Below are 8,257 nucleotides of genomic sequence, written 5' to 3'. Positions count from 1 at the left end.
TAAGTAGATGGAACCAGTACCATCTCAGCCTATGATTTATTTATTATGGGACTATATGATTTATGTTTCTCTGTATATTCTCCTAAATAAGCTAATGCACTATCTGTATGCAGTCAGGGAGGCTAAGCTGTGGTCTTCATTATATTTGTGTGAAGAGCTGTGTTATCATCATCAGTAACTGTGATAGGAGTTTCTGTCACCTACATGGAAATGATGTGTGCACTGGCTGAGAGATACATTTTGCACTTCGGGTTCCTTCCAACAGTGTAATCCCCCAACCACTTTAATGCATTGTAATGTTAGTCCTCCAATACGCCCGCATAATTAATATGCATAGCAGACTTTGACGTTGGATACAGTGCTGTGCCCTGCTCATGATACAGTACTTTATTATACTAAGCTCAACCTTTGTCATTGTGGTCACTGCCTATGCAGAGGGCACAGCAGTCAGAGACTTTGCTATTGGATGAGGTGCTGTGCATAGGCAGCAAATAAGATGTAAAAGCTCAGTGCAATGCTGAACATTTCATTGCCTATGTAGAACTCAGCAGCCTTTTCTCAAATATTGATTCGTGTCTTTTTAGCTATACTTATGTTGGCAGAGCTGTGATCTGTGACCTCTTAGTTTCACTGCCTACAGGGAGTCTGCAGTAGTCTGAGACACGCCTCCTGTCTCATCATTGGTTTAGGTTTCTGCTTTCTGAGACACGCCTCCTGTCTCATTATTGGTTTAGGTTTCTGCTTTGAGACACGCCCCCTGTCTCATCATTGGTTTAGGTTGCTGCTTTCTCCACCCACCTGCATCTCTACCTTTTCTTATTGGCTTGTGTATAAACACAAGTCTAAGGCGGGCTCAGCGGGAAGACAGCGCAGGCGGAGCTAATTACCGTTGTGCATGGGCAGAACAATTGCAAAGTGGAGATGAAAGTCAGAAAAAGTGATTATCGGGTGAACACCGACATCTGACGAGGAATGTGGACTCTTATTGGGGAGCCTAGGGGGTCACTTAACATCGCATTGTCATAATCGGCACATTTTTTGATCATCTGGTCAGTTTTTCCACTGATCGTTCTTATCATATTTTCTGAATAGTTGTTTGTGTCTATTGTCGTCTTCATCTACTAAAACGACAGAGAAGCGGCCATACAGACATTTCTACCTCCAGTAAGATAGTGATTTTTTTTTTTTTCCATTAGCTCGCCCTGCTGCTGATAATGATTGGCTCTGCAGAGGTACTCCGAAAAAACAGGAAATCTAATTTCCACGGTTAATCCCTTAATGACCTTCAGCAGATATTGGTGACCTTTCTTCATTTCTCTTTTAAGAGCATGTGTCATCAGAAAACGTCCTATTGTTTAAAAAGAACCTGTCTGTTCAGGGAGGGAAAAAACAATTTACCTGCAGATAAAGGGTAAATCAGCAAGGCATTAAAATGCTGCCTAAGACTATGTTCACATGCATCTTTTTTGCAAAGGGTTTTTTGCTGTTTTTTTTTTTTTTTTCCATGCAAATTAAAAGATACACAGCGGCTACAGGGAGAAAATGAACTTGTATCCTCCGTGTAGCCTTTCGCTTCCGGTTATCATGGTAGTGCAGGGAGCGGTTGCAGTCACCGCTCACTATATTGGAAGGTGCACATTGTAGATTAAGCTGGAAGGCTGCAAAGTCACACAAAAATTGCATGGAGTAAAGAAACGTGTGAAATAAACCTTTAGATTTCCCAAAGTCATCCCCTATTTACTCCAATAACTGGTACTGTATGTGTTACGTTTCCTTGTAATCCTGTCTGTGCTGGTAATGAGACTACTGAAAAGTCTTGTGTGAAAACTGTAATAACTGATGGTCCATTTAAAAATGGACGTCACGCAGAAGCCATCTTTTTACTCCTCCAACTACTTTTATTTATCATCTTTCCTGTGTGAGAGAAAACCCACGGAGCCACAACACCCACAGCTCATTTGGGTTTTTATATCTAGATCGTCACCTTTTTTGTTCTCTTTGGTTTGGTGATTTTCCAAGAAATCTGGAGCAACAATAGATAGATAGTATCCTGAACAAAAGCTGAAACCTCTCTGCTCTGTCGTTGTGATTGATCTACTGCACGAGGAAGCCAATGTTATTCATTGCTGGGCTGCCAGAAAAACCCAAACTGTGTGCGTCCGATAGAAAAATGTTTTTCCTCTTTTGCTCAACACAAGGGAAAAGGTTCAGACAGAATTCCAGGAAGTGCGACGTGTGATTGCAAGTTTTCCCATTTTATTTTTTTGCGGGTTGATTTAGGTGTGTTCTAATCTTTGTTCTTTAGCTTTTACATATTGTTTGTTTGTTTTTTTTAGACCAGCACAAGATTTCACTTTTAAAAATGAAGCATTAAGTAATAAATATTTTGCATTGAGAGAATTCTTTAGTTTTGGATTGCTAGAATGTTGATAAACTGTTTCTCACCTGTCCTGGCTCCCTTATCTTATGGCTTTTTTTTTTATATCTATAGTATGCTGAGACTGATTTCTCAGGTAACCTGGTGAAATCATCTGTTATCATCAGCATAAGTAAGCTTTTTTAAGGGAACCTGTCAGTAGCAGTCTAAATGGGTGCACAGCTCATAGGAAGATGACTAAAATGATACCTCGATATCGGAGATCCGATGAATGGTTCCCAAGAAATCCACATTTTTTCTTAAATATAAATGTTGGGGAGATCTATGCCCGGCCCATAGTTCCAAAGAACCTGCCTCCAGAGACTATTTTAAATAGAAGGGAGAGTTTCCAATGTGATATGCAATGTCCTCTCCTCTCCTGGTCTCACTGCAGAGCTGTGTGTGATTATTACTAAAAAAGTCATGTTACAGAGATTGTGCTTTTAAAGGGTGAGACTGAAAAAAGTAGGAAATGAGTTCAGGTTTTTCATTCAGTTCCATTGCTCTCTGTTGTACAGAATCCAGCTGCTTGGACCCTGTATATAACATCCGGGCCCATTTCTCACCCCTAGTGTGTAACATCGGGCCTGTTACTTGCCACCTGATGTATAATATCTGGGCCCTCGCCTTTCCCCCTGGTGTATAATATCCGGGCCCTTACCTCTCCCCGTGGTGTATAATATCCAGGCCCTTACCTCTCCCCCTGGTTTATAATATCCGGGCCCTCTCCTTTCCCGCTGGTGTATAATATCCGGGCCCTCTCCTTTCCCCCTGGTGTATAATATCCAAGCCCTAGCCTTTCCCCCTGGTGTATAATGTCCGGGCTCTCACCTTTCCCCCGGTGTATAATATCCAGGCCCTTGCCTCTCTCTGGTGTATAATATCCAGGCCATTACCCTCGGTGTATAACATGCGGGCCCTAGTCTTTTCCCCTGGTATATAATATCCGGGCTCTCGTCTTTCCCCCTGGTGTATAATATCCGGGCTCTCGCCATTCCCCCTGGTGTATAATATCCAGGCCCTCGCCTCTCTCTGGTGTATAATATCCAGGCCATTACCCTCGGTGGATAACATGCGGGCCCTCGTCTCCCCCCAGTGTATAATATCCGGCCCATTACCCTCGGTGTATAACATGAGGGCCCTCGCCTTTCCCCTGGTGTATATTATCCAGGCCCTAGCCTTTCCCCCTGGTGTATAATATCTGGGCCCTCTCCTTTTTCCCTGGTGTATAACATCCGGGCCCTAGCCTTTCCCCCTGGTGTATAATATCCGGGCTTTAGTCTTTCCCCCGGTGTATAATATCCAGGCCCTCGCCTCTTTCTGGTGTATAATATCCAGGCCATTACCCTCGGTGTATAACATGCGGGCCCTCACCTCCCCCCAGTGTATAATATCCGGCCCATTACCCTCGGTGTATAACATTCGGGCCCTCGCCTCCCCCCTGTTGTATAACATCCAGCCCCTCAGACCTGGTATATAACATCCATAATAAGTCCATTCATGACATTTCTTCTCACCTGAATGTTCTCCCATCATCTGTGAGTGATATTATTGGGAAAAATGGAAGGAACTGCAGCAACTCGGCCACAAAGTGGAGACCCCATAACGTTGCAGAGCGGGGGCCGAGTGCTGAGAACCAGAGGGCAGAAAAGTCGCTAATTGCCCTGCTGCTGGTCACTACCACTTATCGCTCTGGTGGTCCCTTGAGGTTCATTACTTACATTTCAGGAGTAATGTCATGCCATAACCCTCATGTGACCAGTCCAAACAGTTATTGATCTAATCCTAATGCTGTAACAAATTACTTCTGGAATGTAACATTTATTTTTATTTTACAGCCTAACATTTTTGCTCTGTTTTTATAAATTTTATCTTTTAGCTACAGGTTCCCTATGTGATTTGTAGATTTTATAGAAAGTAGTGCTTACCTGCTTCCACCACTAGAGGGAGCCTAGGAGCTTACTGCATTGTTTCCTGGTTCTTGCAGTTCTCATTTCGGCCACTGTGTGTCAGCTTAGAGACATGCAGACTTGCCTGGTAAACAAGGTGTATTATTGCCCCTAATGTAGGGACACAAGTCCTGCACCATTACTGGGAGTACTGGGAGCAGTACAGGCATACACACATTACATTGGTAAGCTTCATTGATGATTACATTACTATGAAAATATAGATCCAAATTAGAACCTGCTCCTTACTGTATGTGACAGTAACAGAATTACATAGATAAAGCATGACCTAAATACATAGGAAATGCGTGTGCACCAGAGGTAATGCAGTGTATTTCCAGTTCTTCATTTCTGGTATGGATGTGCACTAATAACACTGCTTTTGGTGTTTTATGCCTAACTGGTAATTCCCTTTAAATTAAAGGGGCTTTCCACCACAGTGGTATTGATGACCTATCTCTAGGGTGGGACATCATAATGAGGTCAGTAGGGGTCTGACACTTGGAAGCACCACTAATCAGCTGTCATTCTGGCAGCAGCCGGATGTAAGCCGTGTATGTAACAACAGCGCCGCACACTGTGTAGTGGCCACTGCCAGTACTGCAGATCAGCTCCTATTTATTGGAATGAATGAAAGAGAAGAGAACTTTAAATAAAATTAATATTTTGTGTGACTACGACATGTGCATGAGATTTTAGATATCTCATTCATTTTGTGGCTGCTGTAAAACGTTTGTGTTTATTCTGACTGAAAAAAAAAAAAGCTTAAAAAATGCTATATGTGAATAAGCCCTTATCGCCTGTATCAAACTAAATCGGAAAAATCTCTGCTGGAAATGCATTGCAACATATGTCTGTGTGAAAAAATGTCATTAGAATTGACAGTCGAATAATCACATTTTTTTTTGTTTTTGTGACTCGACTGCAAGAAATAATGAACCAAAGGCTGAAATGTTTCCACACACTAGGAATCAAAATCAGACGTGTGCATGGGACCTTAGTATAAGACAGTTTAGATATTGATGAGCGCGGTGAGGTTTTTTTTTCTTTTTTCACTGATTTGAGGTTGAGTTGAAATCCAGTATTTTTTATAATACAGTGTGAAAAGATTCTAATTAGCCAGGTAACTGGGGTTTTTTTTTTTTTTAAGAAACTTTTCGTACTGGAACTTTTATCGATGCCAACATCCATTTTGCTTTTGTCTGTGTCTAAAAACAACATATTAATATTATTATTATAGCGCCATTTATTCCATGGCGCTTTACAAGTGAGGAGGGGTATACATAATACAAACAAGTACAAAAATCTTAAACAATACAAGTCATAACTGGTGCAGTAGGAGAGAGGACCCTGCCCGCGAGGGCTCACAATCTACAAGGGATGGGTGAGAATACAGTAGGTGAGGATAGAGCTGGTCATGCAGTGGTTTGGTGGATCTGTGGTTACTGCAGGTTGTAGGCTTGTCGGAAGAGGTAGGTCTTCAGGCTCTTTTTGAAGGTTTCGATGGTAGGTGAGAGTCTGATGTGTTGTGGTAGAGGGTTCCAGAGTAGGGGTGATGCGCAGGAGAAATCTTGTATGAGATTGTGGGAAGAGGAGATAAGAGGGGAGTAGAGAAGGAGATCTTGTGAGGATCAGAGGTTGCGTGAGGAAAGTACCGGGAGACTAGGTCACAGATGTATGGAGGGCACAGGTTGTGGATGGCTTTGTACGTCATGGTTAGGGTTTTATATCATAACTTATCTACAGATGTCATCACGATATCAAATATCACTAAGTATTTCAGCAAGTCTGCAAGTTCATACAAGAAAAGGAGCCAAAGATGTTTTTGGTTCACCTTTTTAAAGTAAAAAAAAAAGTATTTTCTTTGCTTCTCCCTTTTCCCTTCCTTTCCTCCTTTCCTTTTTTCCCCCTTTTCCTTTTTTTACCCTTTCCTTTTTTCACCCTTTCCTTTTTTTACCATTTCCTTTTTTTACCCTTTCCTTTTTTTACCCTTTCCTTTTTTTTACTCTTTCCTATCCTTTTTTTTACCCTTTCCTTTTTTTACCCATTCCTTTCCTTTTTTTACCCATTCCTTTCCTCTTTTTTACCCTTTCCTTTCCTTTTTTTTACCCTTTCCTTTCCTTTTTTTACCCTTTCCTTTCCTTTTTTTACCCTTTCATTTTCTTTACCCTTTCATTTTCTTTACCCTTTCCTCTCCTTTTTTTTTTACACTTTCTTTTTTTTTTACCCTTTCCTTTTTTTTACCCATTCCTTTCCTTTTTTTACCCATTCCTTTCCTCTTTTTTACCCTTTCCTTTCCTTTTTTTTTTACCCTTTCCTTTCCTTTTTTACCCTTTCCTTTCCTTTTTTTACCCTTTCCTTTCCTTTTTTTTACCCTTTCCTTTCCTTTTTTTACCCTTTCCTTTCCTTTTTTTACCCTTTCATTTTCTTTACCCTTTCATTTTCTTTACCCTTTCCTCTCCTTTTTTTTTTTACACTTTCTTTTTTTTTTACCCTTTCCTTTTTTTTACCCTTTCCTTTTTTCAGCTAAGTTGTGTGACTGAAGATTGTCAAAGCGTGACATTGTGCACACTGTCAAGATTCCCCTCTCCTGCCAAATCGAGCACGGGGTAATGTGACCGTCAGTATGCCATGTTGAGAGAATTTAATCTGACGTATTCTAATACCGCTGGACGGGAGCCTTGTGAATCGCCTCTTACCTGCCGGAATCTCCTCCTCCTCTTTTGATTAGCCGGTCTGACATGATGACATTATTGTGGCATGAAGCACACATGACGTCGGGCCAAGTCAGCTAATCAGAGGAGTAGCTGGAAATGCTGGCATATAGGTCCTGGATGCCGCAAATTGATTCGCCCATCTCTGAAGGTGAATCCTGACAGCGGGCACAATACACACTATCCGTAATCGACAATCTGCAGTCACATAAAATGATTGCAGAAATTAAGCTGTAGCCCAGAAATCCCCTTTAAACATCCACATCAATGCTCATCAGGAAACTGGTCAAAAATTATTTCTGTTCTGTACTTGAATGCAGATATTTGGTGTGACATCTGCACAGGGAATCTGCCACAAAACTGAAATCAAAAAGTTTTAATCGATTATCTGATCATACCCGGGATTTTCTTCTTTAAGTCGGAACAGAGAGCCTGAAGCATGCCGCTGCGCTCGTGTTTGTGGATTCTAACCATCCATTTCTTGCTTTGATGGCCGTTAATCGAAGCCTACAGTTGGGTTCATCAGTACTTAGACAGTGAGGGACTGTGTATTAAAAAAAAAAAAAAAAAAGGCTGTGATTGCTAAATGGCTACTGCAATCATGTTTTAAAACCGCATTAATAAAAATTGAAAATTGCTTACATTTTATTCATGTCTTGATGACTTTGTATCAAAACCCTTTAGGGCCCTCTAGGCTCCGGGCCCCAGATGTGATTACAAACCCTGCACTTCTTATAGTTACACCCCTGGTTACTTGTATCGGTAGTCACTAGAGTGGATCAAAAAGATTCACAAGACCTTGGTCCACCAGCAGCCAGATCGGTTGTTCCTTGGCTCCTGGACAAGAGGCCTGAGAAGTATTGATGAGCGAGCGTGCTGAGATAAGGTGTCATCTGAGCATGCTCTGGTGCTAACCGAGTGTCTTCGGCGTGCATGAAAAATTTGTTCAATTCCCCGCGGCTGCATGTGTCATGGCTGTTTGACAGCAGCAAGACGTGCAGGGATTCTCTGTTGAACAGCCACGAGACATAGGCCGGCGTCACACTAGCGAGTTTTACAGACTTATGAGCGCAGAAAATACGTCCGGAAAATACGGATTGCACACGGCCCAATGATTCTCTATGGGGCAGCTCCTATCTGCTGTATATTACACATCCGTAATATACAGTATGTTACGG

Source organism: Ranitomeya variabilis, chromosome 2, assembly GCF_051348905.1.
Source record: "Ranitomeya variabilis isolate aRanVar5 chromosome 2, aRanVar5.hap1, whole genome shotgun sequence".
NCBI lineage: Eukaryota > Metazoa > Chordata > Amphibia > Anura > Dendrobatidae > Ranitomeya > Ranitomeya variabilis.
The sequence above is the reverse complement of the archived record's forward strand: the minus strand, read 5'-3'. Positions refer to the sequence as shown.